Source organism: Bidens hawaiensis, unplaced genomic scaffold (genome assembly GCF_021521415.1).
Source record: "Bidens hawaiensis isolate Kalapana, Puna unplaced genomic scaffold, B.hawaiensis_p1.1 tig00014982_1, whole genome shotgun sequence".
NCBI classification, from domain to species: domain Eukaryota; kingdom Viridiplantae; phylum Streptophyta; class Magnoliopsida; order Asterales; family Asteraceae; genus Bidens; species Bidens hawaiensis.
The window spans coordinates 269,518-283,545 of NW_027492331.1; the positions used below are offsets into that span (position 1 = coordinate 269,518).

The window sequence follows — 14,028 nt, forward strand, 5'->3', positions numbered from 1 at the left end:
TATAGTTACTAAAAACGATTGTCTATTGCGCATAGGCGCTATTTTTAGGCGAGACGATGATTTAGCGCTTATAAATAGGGAAGACGCAATTCTAGGAGCAATTTCCCTTTTTTATGATTTCTTTTGATTTTTCGTTAACAGGGTTACCTAAAAAAAGTCAAATGTACTTAATTTAATCCGATCTCCTTATATGATTATCAACAATTCTGGTCGATGAATGCTAAGATGATTTTGTTATTATTTAATAACTATGCTCATGTTTCTTTTAGTTTAATTTGTTTTTGGTTTTCTAAATTTCCATTATACGATTTAAATTTAAAACTAAAATTTAAAGGTGGGCTTTTTAGTCTGGAATGTTACTTTTTGTTCTAGAAATTGCAGAGCACAATTAGTAATCTAAATTGTGTAGAGCTCACTTCAATTAATTTGTGACCGTAGAATTTATGTTGGTTGTTGATGTTATTAAACTTTAACTTTTGGTATTGGAGAAATTTGGGGTTTTGAACTGTGATTCAAGTTTTGGGATACATAAGTATATCTTTTATTTATTTTTCATCGTGCGCCTTTTTTCCTAGGGCCCTCGCTTTTTATGCGCCTAGGCTAGAGGTGTTAAAAAAACCGGTTTGGGACCAGTTTTAGGCAAACCGAACCAAACCGGTTTGGGTTTAAAACCGGTTTCACGCAAATCGGTTCCCAAACCGACCCAAACCACCAGTTTCAGGTTCAGTTCCCCTTAAGATATACCAAACCGGTTTTAAAACCGGTTTATAAACCGAACCAAACCGACGTGACCATATCGATCTATCTTGCTTCTAACCGGTTTATAAAACGAATTGCTTTGAGTCAAACCGGTCTTGACCAGCCGTTGACCAAACCAAACTTAAAACCGATTTTGTAAACCTCTAGCCTGGGCCCCATGCAAGGCCTATGCACCTTGATTGCGCCTAACGCATTTGATAAGTATGCCTTACAGTTCTCTTCTTTTCACTAAAAGGATCTCTTCTTTTCACTCTTTTAGTGAGACTTGGGAAACATAGTGTAAAAGAAAGGAAGGAAATAAAAAACAATTTTCTCTAAACCGGAAAGAATTAAAGAGAAAGGAAAGGAATTAGAGAAAAGCGAAGAGGTAGAAAAGAAAGACTTCCCTATCCTTTCCTTTATTTTCCTTCCTTTCTCTTCTAAAGTGAACTTGGGAACACGTCCTTGTATATATTAACCGTTGATTCTTATAAATAATGACCAAACCAAAATTTTGAAAGTTCCTTTGTGAAATAGATAAAAGTAAAAACACAAATAAAAAATAATGACATCCAACACTCAAAACACAGCATTATGGTCTTGATATCATAAAACTTTTCTAGGCTTCAAAGTCTACAAATATTCAAATTAACAATAAAAGCATACCATGAGGAAGCTGGGAACATACATTCATCTAACTTTATTCCTCTTAAAAAGAAATAAAAATGAAAACCAATACCCAACATAGACTTACCATTTGGTATGTACCTAAAACACAGCTTGTTAAAACAACATTAAACAAACCTTTAATACTCATTGCCCGCATTTGCATTTCACACACCACGACCCCTCCCGACATACCCATATCCTCCTCTTCCATAATAACTGCCACCTCGAGACCGTCCTCCACGGTAGGGCCCACGCCCACCCCTACCTCTGTATCTGGAAAATTCTCCAAATGACTGTACCAGATCACCATAACATGTTATTAGTATATCCTGTCAAGTTGAACGGTTGAAGATGGAATTGTTTGGGTTAATGGCTTAAAATCAGTTTTTTTGGTAACTTTGACTAACTGGTCAAGTACTCAATCTTGGGAAGTATAAGGAGTGCATAAAAAAGGGTTGTATTAATTGAGAAAATAACAATATGATTATAAGTTTATAACAAAAGCAAATCTGGTCATTTCTTCTATCCAGATTCAGCCAATTAATACTTACGGTCAAGAGTTGATTAAAGACAGAGGTTCGATACGGACAAGTCACATACTTTTTGTTACATGTTTGTTTTGGGTTGGAACCAGGTTATATTCAAAGAGCATTTGGAATTTCTTTTAATCTGGTTACATTTACAGGATATGACTTGCTATTTGGCTCAAGTTCGATTCTGCTCATATTGTTTTTTAATTCTGATTGCTTGTTGGAATGGAGAATAAAATTGTGGTACTATTAAGATAAGGTATGAGTTTTTTCAAAGGCTTTTATCTGGACTTGGGCTTGTTTTCAAGTTGGAGTTGGGTCTAAATCAATACTTGGGCTGGACTATTAATACTCATGGGCTGCTTAGCTGGCCCAGTTATTGGGCTAAATAGTCTCAAAAGATTACACAGACGGGCTTTAAAGAGTGTGATTTTAAGCCTGAATTGGAATTTTTGTATAGCATTGGTTACTTGTATTTGGACCTTTTGTCTTTTAGGAAATGTCTTGGAGCCAAGCCTGAGTCCTGACTTTAGGTTCATGTATAGAAGTTAGGCTAGCAATTTTTGTATAGCAATATTGTAAACTTGTTTGTTTTTTTTAGGTTCTTTGCTAGTTTGGGGACATGCCCTGACTAGCTTAGATGCCTTGTTTGTATTGTCCTTAGATTAATAAATGTTTGCCAAAGGCCTCGGCCTTTTTCACAAATAAAATTGAACACGACCCAATGACCCATATATTTATTCGCGTCAAAGACGTCAATTCTAAGCTAAACACGGCTAGGGTTTTGCAAAAAAACAGAAAACCGAACAAACTCGAAAACCAAATCGTATCTGTAACCGGGGAAAACGAGATTGAATTGTGAATCGGGTTTTCAGTTTAGTTTCTAACGGTCTCCGAATTGTGAACTCGGTTTTCAGTTCGGTTTCTAACCATATCTGAACTGTAAGCTCGGTTTTCAGTTCAGTTAGCGGTTCCACAATTTTTTCTTTTTTGGATAACCAAACCGAAGTCAACTGATTAACCCGCAAAATAACCGTTTTATTTGGATAACCAAACGGAATAAATCAGTTTAATCGGTTCGATTAGACACATTTCTAATTCGGATCAGTTCAGTTTTCGGTTAAAGCCAAAAAAAATTTCAAACTGATGAACGCCCCTAAACACGACCTGTTTAACCCTTTATTAAAACAGGTTGGTGGGTAACGGGTTGTAAGCAGGTTGTCAGCTTGTATTCAAGTTTTAAACGCGTTAAACATGTCATAACAAGGTAGGGGTTTGATATAAATGAGTTAAAATGAATTGTAAATGGGCTGACGGTTCAACCTGGTTAAGTAACTGGATTCATGGGTCCGCCCGCTTAAATAAACGAGTTTAAAAGGTCAACCCGAAAAACAACCTGTTTATTAAAACGGTTGGATATAACCACCCAAATCTTAATTATATTCTACGCGCCAAAATTTGTCAACAGTAAGGAAAATCTAATAATCTAGAATGCATCATACCTCGGTATCTAGTTTCATTTGTTCAGAGAACCTGGTCCGTCCATAATTTGATTGACGATCTGAAGTGTTGCTAGATAAAGTATCAAAAAAGTCGTCCTTACTGTAAACGGGCTGTAGATCAATACAGAGTAGATTATAAGTACAGATATTTAATAGAATGAATTTATTAACAATAATGACAGTAGTCAACAGATCACCTTAACATCAAATTTGGGCAAGTTGGGATCATTTTCCTCTTCTGATTCATCCTCATCGGTAGCGTTTTCATCTTTTTTGTTCTTTCCCAAAGTACCCCAGACCTCATCCTTATTGAATTTTTCATTCGTTGCATTAAAATCAAACTCCTCGGTAAATTTCATCACAGTTCGTAATCCCTGAATAATTTAATAGATATAATATTACTACACACGGTTAGATCAATTTAATAGATATAATATTACTACACACGGTTAGATCATACAGAATATAAATAATAAAACATCAGGCTGCGTACCCCAGACCCTCTGCCTCTTTCACGCCCTCTGTAACTGTAATTTGGGCGGTTCTGGTAGGTAGCTCCATTGGCCTAAAGAAAAACAATAAAGATAACAGAAAAATGACACATTAGATGAAGTATATTTATTTAATCAAGTACCCAACTAGCTTCTTAATATATCTATGAATATATGCAGTATATCCTGAAAAAACAAAGATTTTGGAAAAACAAATTTAAAAAAAAAAGTACTATTGCATATACGCGATATAATCATGTATGACATGTGTAATACTACATAAGTACATATGCTCGCCGCGCCTTGCGGACCACAAGTACTTTGTATTACTATTACATATACGCAATACATGATATATTGAATACATGCAATGCAATTTTATCTTTTTTTTGGTATAATGCACATATGCAGTATATTCCCAAAAAATAAAAATTTTGGAAAAAGAAAATAATAAAAAGTACTATTGCATAAATCATGTATTGCACATGTGTATTACTACACATGCTCATTGCGAACCGCAGGCACTTTCCATTGCGGCCCTCTACATGTTGTTTCATGAAGTTCTCAAGTCCATGTATTGCATATGCGACTATGTTTAATACTCATTACTACATATGCTCATTGTGAACCGCAAGTACTTTCCATTGCGGTCCTTAAGAGTGTTTTTCAGAAACTTCTCTCTTTAACAATGAGTTCTCTCATAAAAAACTTGGAATCGTGTGAAAACCTTTTGGAAATTGAGAACCATTTGGACCACGTATTTCCCTTCAAGCAAAATTCTTTTAAAAACATTTTGTACATATATGTACAGTATCACTCTTAATTGCACATATATGTACATTATCATTTTCCTCTCCACTTACATAAATTGTTAACTTGTATATATGCGTACATCACAGTTATCAAATGCGTTAGGCGCACTAAAAGCGCATAGGCCTCATTTGGGGCCTAAGCGCAAGGTGCAAAAAAAGCGAGGGAGTGAGCAAAAATAAGCGCACTTAAATTAAAAATATATTATGTGTATGAAAAATAATACTATTCTTCAAATAAAATAAACGAAAGGTATTATATTGTAATCTAATTAGCACCAAAAGTTCTAAAATAACGAAAGGTATTATATTATATTCCAAAACTTGAATGACAGATATAACGCCATTGACTTCTCCGAGATCAAAGTCTCAATAGCAACCATTGCGTTTCTTTTGCTCGGCTTTTACGTTCACATGTTCTTCGCATAAACAATGCTGAAGCGCTCGCCTAGGAACTAAAAGCGCATTTATTCAGCCTGGCCTGAAAAATGGGCCTAGGCGCAGGAAGCGAAGGCTTTTAATAACTATGGCATACATTATCATTTCCATATCTAATCACATAATTTGTTATTTCATAAATTTGTACATATATGCATAATACTTATTTTGCAATTTTAAACACGTAAGTACATACACAAACACACACACACACGCATGTTCTTTATATACATGTGTAAAAATTCCTAAAGGAAAAAAAACATCTTGAAAAAAATTCCTTTTTTGTGTTATAAAAAAGCTTGAAGAAAAATGAGTGGTTCAAAATGGTTCTCAATTTCCAAGTGGTTCTCTTAGGATCCCTACCCCGTGCAACTAATTCCTAAAAATAGCTTTAACAGTTGTTTATCATACAAATACAATGAGTGCAAAGTTGAAGATCCATGCATACCTTCTCAGCAAATTGTTTTCGAGATGGCAGCGGCAATATTGGCGGCTGAGCTTCTGTCGGCACAGAAACAGGCACTTCTGTTGGTTCGGGAACAGGCGGTTCAGTAGGTGGTGATGATGCCCGTGCCACTTGAGCCACATCCACCTCATTCTGAAGAGCTGGTGAAGATTGGGCAGGAATAATGCCACTTGGCACAGACTGCAGTAGCTGCCCTGGAGTTAAAAGTGACGGTGTCACTGATCCAGTAGAAACCAACGGTGCTGATGATATCGGCTGAGATGTGTAAGGAAATCTTGCACCAGAAAGCAGGTTAGGGTTAATCGGAGGTATTGTTACATTGACATCAGCAGTACTAGTGGTAGTAACAGCAGTTGGCTGAGCTGACAAAGAAGACAGTGTGGGTCCCAGTAAGGAGTTAGATGTTAAGGGGGCTGAGCTGGCAGATGTATTTGGTGGTCCAGTCGTGTTGAAACTAGGGTACGGTTGCATAGGTGGCGGCATTCCTAATCCTTGTGGTGGTGGAGGCAATGATTGTTGAAGTGCATTTGGCGGTGCATAATATCCAGGCCAATACATGGGCATTTGTGTTGGGTTATGAAGGCCTTTGGGCCGGTTTTATTAGGAGGCCCAGTTTTGGTTCCTAATTATGTTTAACCCTAATACTGTTTATTATATATATCCCATCATGTAATTGTAATCTTTGTTCTGAGCTAATAAGAAAACCTAGTTGCAGCCCGTGGACGTAGGTCCCCTCGCGGGGACCGAACCACGTTAAATTCTTGTGTCGTTTATATTTTCGTTTATGCGTGTTTATCGTTGTGCATGTGTGTGCTGTTTCGCTTCCGCGCGCCGCTTTGTTCCTAACAAGTGGCATCAGAGCTTTGGCTTGTTGGACACACGGTTCGTTGCACTGGTAACGATTTCGCAGAAGGTTTTGGTTCGAATCTGTTTTTGGTGATTAGGGTTGGGTGGGTCCGTCGCCCTAAATAACTCCTGAAGGTCGTCAGTTTTTTTTATTGGTTCGATAGAAGGTCAAAAGGTTTTAAGGGAGTTGCCTATTGTCGGCTAGGATTGCCGACTGAGTATGTCGCCGGAAAACCGAGATACTGGTTTGAGTAACCAAGGTTCCTTGGATGTCGTCGGAAAACGAGACAGGTGGTTAACTGTTTGTGTTGCGAGGGCAGGGTTTTGGATCAGTTTGGCTGGGTCTTGAGTCGCCGGAATCTGTGGCCGGAGTCGTAGTCTGGTTAATCGCCATGGAAGATGAGGATGACGACTTGATTTGAGGTCACGTACTCCTTTTGGTTTGTGATGTTTTGTTCTCTTGGGATGTGTGTGGTTCACCCAAGAACTTTTGGGGGTGATGGTACGTACACTGTACACACACAAAAAAAAAATAAAATAAAATAAAAGGGAAATAGTTTATTACTATTTTCATTATTTTTGGTTGTATTTGACCAAGACATGTTATTTTACCAAGGAGTTAAGGTTTTTTTTTTCAAGTTTAGGTTTTGGCGTTATCATCAACCATAGTTATTTTAATCGGGTTTTGTGAAGATCGTTTGGGTTCGGGGTTAGATTTGTTTGCAAAAGATTAGTCTGAGGTAACAGTTTATAGTTTATTTATAGTTACTAGATTTATCGGTTATTGCAAGAGCAAATCGGTTTATTTGGCAGTGTTCTGTTGAACAATCGTCAAGTTTAGGCCCGTGCCCTTGTTGTGTCTGTTCACTGTTTTCGATTTGTTCTCGTTTGTTATTGTTATAACTGAAGACGAGGTGGTTATGATCGGAATGTTGACGGTTATGGATTTTGGTTGATTGGTTTGTCATGTGAACTTGGATATAGTACTGGTGATGGATAAACTTGGAGAAAATGGAACCAGCGGGTGTGCTGGTGACGGCATAAGTGAAAAAAAAAAATGAGGTTAGTGGCAAGTCATGTAAACTATTGCTCGTTTGGATGATCTTTCGGTTAGGGTTTGAGTTAACTGATCGTGTGTACGGTCATAGAACCCTTGGTACCGCTTGATTTTATGAAAGTTCTACTGTTGTTATAGCTGTTTGCCTGTTAGCTGGTTCGAAACTGTGATTATTACTTCTTGTTCGTTTGGAATTGTGAAGTTATATCTTGTTTGGTGGTGATCAGTGGTACACCATTTGAGAGGTTCATAATCTCGTGTTGGGTAAAGTTATTTGCCGGGATAGTACGAGTGGGGTTCATCTCATGGAGTGTTGGTGTGGCATGGGTTGGGATAACAGAAACAGTGGGAGCTGGGCATAGTCGACTTGGTAGGTTGCGTAGAGGTGAGACATTTTAAGGGTCGATGTCGAAAGGTTTGGAATTCTGCTTTTGAGAATGTATCTGGGGTTGATGCATTGGGACTCAGTGAAGGCGGTGACGACTCTTGGGTTCAAGATTATGGTATGCTTTATTTGTTACTCACTTCAATGAAGCATTGTTGAATCTTTTAATTAAAGACTTTTGGAAGATACGAGTTTTTTTTTGTATCGTCGGAAGAAGTGAACCAACTTCCGAGTTATAAGGTCTTGGCTCGCTGAATCGGGTAGAGCTAAGGGGTTTCAGTTTGCAGACATGAAGCCTGGAGCCACAGTGATGTTAGTTTGAGCGTATTCAGAGGAGGTCTGAACATGTTCGGGGTTTTGGTAACAGTGGGAGCACGCAGGTGTGTTCTAGGTTTGTTTCCAAAGGGACGTTGGGTTCGGAGGACCAGGAATCCGAATGTGAAAATCTCTCCTGGTATAGTCTGCTGATTTGGAGAGTGTTTATCCTCTGGAAGTCTTTGAAGCCGGTTGTGTGAGTAAGTGAGGGTCGGTTAAGATTGAGGATGTGTCATTGGCGAGTTTTGTCATGGCTGGGTCTGGGATGACCGGATTGGAGTTCTCGGGAGCTTCAATAGGCCTTTCAGGTAACTGATGAGAAGGGCGGATGCAACCAGGGTGTGGATTGGTAGAAATCTTAGTTTGTTCCTAGAGAACTGGAGGCTTGGAGAACTTCTTTTGTTGAAGTTTTAGCTTGTTCTTGGAACTGGAGGCTTGGTAGATTTCTATTACTGAAGATTACTAGAGTTACTGGATGAATGAGATTGTTATATTTACTTGGATGGCAGGCTGGAATTTATCGCAAGGCCTTCAAGTGGGAGATTGTTGGGTTATGAAGGCCTTTGGGCCGGTTTTATTAGGAGGCCCAGTTTTGGTTCCTAATTATGTTTAACCCTAATACTGTTTATTATATATATCCCATCATGTAATTGTAATCTTTGTTCTGAGCTAATAAGAAAACCTAGTTGCAGCCCGTGGACGTAGGTCCCCGCGAGGGGACCGAACCACGTTAAATTCTTGTGTCGTTTATATTTTCGTTTATGCGTGTTTATCGTTGTGCATGTGTGTGCTGTTTCGCTTCCGCGCGCCGCTTTGTTCCTAACAATTTGAAGCCCACCACTGTGTGCGTTTGGAGGAAGTGGTGACGGGCCCCACGGGCCGACATTCCCACCGGGTTGATATAAAGGCACACCACCTTGGAACGTTGACCCGGGTTGACCTAGATGTGGGCTATAAGTACTAGGAGTAGACGAAGAGTCGCTAACAACAGGTAAAGTGGAAGATGGTGCAGGCGGCCGAGGATAATGAGACTGCATTGAAATTAAAATATTATACTTGTGCAACGATCAGCATCGTTGTAAATATATAATGATTATGTAGTTAAAAAAAAATACCTGAATTATGGCAGGATCACTGTTAATTGGTTGTGCAGGTTGAACCGGCTGAGATGATTTCACTTGAAGATCCTGCAATATAATAATATGATTAACACCTTTGTTATCCATAAGTCAAACAAGCAAGTAAAGTAAAAAAAGATCCAGTTTAGGTACCTTGATATCAGTTCCACGAAACAATATGTATTCATAAACCTTGTCACTAGGCATGAGTTGTGGACCATCTTTTTTTCGCCCTTCGGTTCCAAACGATACTGCAGAGTTTCCAAAATATAATAATAATAATGATAATTCACTAATTAGCATATGAAACAAAAAATTCTATTGTTGTTACAGTCTTATAGAAAACACATCCAAATGGTTAACACTTAACAATGAACTTTATCAATTGAAGTGGATCAATTTGAATAGACAGACACAGACAAAGAGTTAAGTGACATCTTACAAACTTGATGTACTTTCAAAACGAACCCATAATAACACTAACTGTGACAGTATCCAAGAACTTACAGTTACCCAAACAAGGGCTGGCGATTCATGTCTTATACTATTTAAAAGGTTAGAGACTGTAATATACCGAAATTCGAAACAATAAAATAATAAATGTCGATTGTTAGAATATTGATAAACCGATAAAACGTTAATAAACCATGATTTAAATATATAATAATAATATTAATAATAATAATAAAAGTAAAAGTAATGATAAATGAAGGGCTATTCTTGCCAATTAATGAAAGAAAATTTGAAAACCATGCAATCCTCTTCTTCCTGACTTTTCTGACGATGTGATCGACTCAACAACAAACAATACGACTATATCAGGATTTGATTTTGTTTCAAACTCGTTTAATATATATATACGATAACATTCCAACGATTTTCATTGATCCAAAAACCTAAAATCTTAACCTTTTCTCTCTACCACATACACCACCGCCGCCTCCCTGCAACTAGCCGGAGAAACCGCTAACGGTTGTAGCTTGAGGCAACCACCGTTGCTGCATACGGATCTATGTTAGCAAGAAATCACCAACATCCTCGTTTCCTGCTCTTTCGAGTTACGCCACCCACAACGGAATCACGAGTGCCGGAACACGGCGCCACCACCACCTGTCGTTCGAACACCACCAGCATCGTCACGCTGCTCGCTGCCGCCACCGCTTCCAGTTATCACCGGAGAAAAACATCGCCACCGCCGCTACCGGTTCGGATTTGTTGTAACTTGTATGTGTAAACAGTTAGAGGTAAAAACTTTGATTCTCTTCTAATCTTTTAATACAAACTTAAGGTTTGTTGCTTGTTGAGTATCAACGTTTGATTCCGGCGACAAAACTCTTTGACAACCATAAGTTATTTTTGAAAGGTTTTAGAACACACACTTAGTTTTCTTACAACTCTGGTTGTTGCTTTGTTTTTCTTTTTATGATATTGTTCTTGAAAACGTTTACTTCATGGTCCACCTACTTCCAAAATATATATAAGAGGAAGAACATGAACTGGTACAGTAGGTATTTTTGAAGCCTTAATAGTGTTATTCTTGTTCACTAATTCATCTATTTTTCTTTTATACACGGTTTAATAGAGTTAAATCCATGAGATCATTCTCATATTTATTGTAAAACAACTTGTCTAATTAGCTAAAAAAATGTTATGGTGAAAGGTTTTAATAGTTAACTATTAATTGTTTCTGTACAAGGCAATTTTGAACCCTAAACGATGATGGAAAGATACAAGTTAAAATGTAAAGGTCACTGTCACCGGAACATTTATAAACCAAGGAATGAGACAACTTAACGTAAGCTAAGTAAATCTTATATATTTGAGATGATTATAATGTAAGTGCTAGTACGACTTAGCGTGACATGAATTTATTTGCTTATGCTTTATGGCTAAGGTACGGTTTCTGTTTACTTTTAGTCATAGTATATTAACTCTATTCCGTTACTTCGTAGTACGGTTTCTGTTTTTGTTTCCTCTTAGTATTAATTATATTTCGTTACTTCAGAGTACGGATTCTGTTTCTTGTTATTTCGTAGTACGGTTTCCGTTTACTTTTAGTCATAGTATATTAACTCTATTTCGTTACTTCATAGTACGGATTCTGTTTTTCTTCACTCATAGTATATTATATGTCGTTACTTGGTAGTACGGTTTCTGGTTTCTTTCATTCATAGTATAAATTATATTCCGTTAATTTGTAGTACGGATTCTGTTTTTCTTCACTCATAGTATTGGTTCTAGTCCATTTTATATTCGATGTCCGTCACTTCGTAGTGCGGATTTTTGTTATCTGCCAGTTACAGATCTAGTTCTGGTTTATTCGTATGATATGTTTATATTAATTTTATAGCATGCAATAGGTTATACATATTTTGAATTCATTATTGCATGTTCCTGTTTAAATATTTTTAGTTATACGACTTTAGTTCAGTACTCTGTTACCCGAGCATTTCTGACTTGTTGGGGCGTCAACGACATGGCACTTATCGTGACAGTGCGTAATCAAAGTTCACGGCGTCTCTGAAAGTACTCATGTAGTACCTTGGCCACTTAGAGGCGTATAGATCGATCTTAGCTCCGACTCCTGACTCCTGACTTCTGTTTGAGATGGAACAATGTGTGCACGCCACCCACACCGTCTCCTTGGTGCATGGACTAGCTAGCTGTGTACCCCTCTGTTTAGGCTCTAAGTGCTTCCGTATTACACGACCTATTTATTTTAACATCATCGTCGTGTATTTTAGTAATTATATTTTGTTTCGCTATATTTCTGGTCCGTTTTGATATGTGTATACGCATTTGGTTAAATTTGAGTATATTCAGATTACGTCCCGATCGTGTATCGGATTATGTTTCGCATCTAATTCTAGTTCGGTCTAAAACGTGGTTTTATATCCGCAATAGTTTCAGTTTTATTTCAGTATGTGTTTTGTCTTATGTATGCCTTTACCTGTACTATTGTTCTCTCCGTTACTGGGCAATTTTTGGCTCAGCCGTATTTTCTTGTTTGTGTCTGTCTTATTTGCTAACAGGTAATTCGGGATATCGGGGAGATCAGTGATGAGAGAGAATAATGAAGTTCAAGCTTTTTAAAAGTTAATTCATTTTTGTTTAATAATATGACATAGGTTGCATTGATTTTTGATGTATTTTGGATTGTGACATTGATTTGATATCTATAATAGTAACACGCCAGCCCGTTCCGAGTTGGGGTGTTACAGAGACGATCAGATGATGCAATTAACACAAGTATCAAACATGAAAACGACTCGCTTAACACTTGACTTTGGTGGTTTGAGTGTGGCAGTTATATGTTTTGTTTATCAAGAATGAGAAATGATGAACTCTAGCATCCTAATTTTAGTTGTTTTTAAAAAAGGATATAAAATTGCACAGTGTACTTTTTCTAAACAGATCTTAACGTGTACCCAATTTTCCAGCAAACTTGATAAGAATATCTGTCTAAAATCTTACTAATTGTGGTATCATTGAAGTATATATAAGACTAGTGAAGTAGCATATGGTTGTTGCGTAAATCAAATTCTACGGTTAAATCGAGGAACTTAGCGCTATAAAGTTACACACTTGAGATAATAATAATAATAATAATAATAACCCCCCACCGGGCGGTTTTATTCTGATAATGTCAACGAAAACGAAGCACAAGTTAAATTTGTCATTAATTAAAGCAAGACTTTATAATACAAACCAAAAACAAAAGAATTAAACATAAACTATAAATATATAAATTTATATGTTAGATTGGTTATTACAATATTATATATATATATATATATATATATATATATATATAAAACAAACCTTTAACTAACAAACATAAGCAAACAAACACATTACCGAACGTTCACAAACACAAATGAACGAACGAACGCAACCTCTGTTCTTGTTCGTCTTAATTCATTAACTAAACAAAAACCCTAAATGAAACCCTAGCAAACAGAAACCAAAATAAGTAGAAGATAATTAATTAATTACCTTTGGTCAATCCTATGGATGATTCCTCAGTGTTGATATTATACAAAACGCCTTCGTATCTGATTTAACTCTTGGAAGTCAAACTAATTAAGCTTCCGATATAGGAATCGACGGATGAACTTGAAGATCTAGAACCTTCAGTCGCCATAAACAGATTTGATTGATTCGGATTCGGATTTGGATTTGGATTTGGATTTGGGGGTGGATCTATGGATTTGAATTGAAACCCTAGGCTAGTTACTTCATATTAGTTTAGTATCCAGATTGCGCATGCTTACAAACGCACTCGTCACATCAACCGGCTGGTGGGGGACCATTTTACGTCTTAACTTTCTATTTATCTGTTTATTATTTGGTTCGGATTAGGACGGGTTTTGGCCAAAAAGGTTGGCTAGGTACAGGTTTCGGGTTAAAATGAGTTGGTTTCAAACATGTTTTTTTAATTAATATATACTTTTCAGCTAAGCTTTATGTATTTGTATGTGCGTGTAACCGACATTTAAACACACTTAACTTACGACATGCACGTAACCGAGGCCTAAATGCGTGTAACTAATGCCGAAAACCAGAAGAAATGTGAAATGCAGTGGCGGATCTAGGAAATTTTCTCACAGGAGTCGGGAATTTTTATGGTCGGTACTAATACAACTGTCGGGTCGAATCGGGTC

The 14,028-nt window shown here is 37.2% G+C and overlaps 1 pseudogene across 1 annotated transcript; it reads right to left on the reverse strand.

Annotated features, from left to right (window-relative positions):
- Positions 1 to 1,281: 1,281 nt before the first annotated feature.
- LOC143548261 (protein decapping 5-like) lies at positions 1,282 to 13,508 on the reverse strand (annotated as a pseudogene). Its single transcript, XR_013137924.1, has 9 exons — positions 13,361 to 13,508; positions 9,518 to 9,615; positions 9,362 to 9,433; positions 9,079 to 9,277; positions 5,626 to 6,212; positions 3,933 to 4,004; positions 3,637 to 3,813; positions 3,440 to 3,550; positions 1,282 to 1,700 (listed from the first exon to the last, which is right to left on the reverse strand). The product of XR_013137924.1 is annotated as a protein decapping 5-like (transcript).
- Between the last annotated feature and the right edge of the window lie 520 nt (positions 13,509 to 14,028).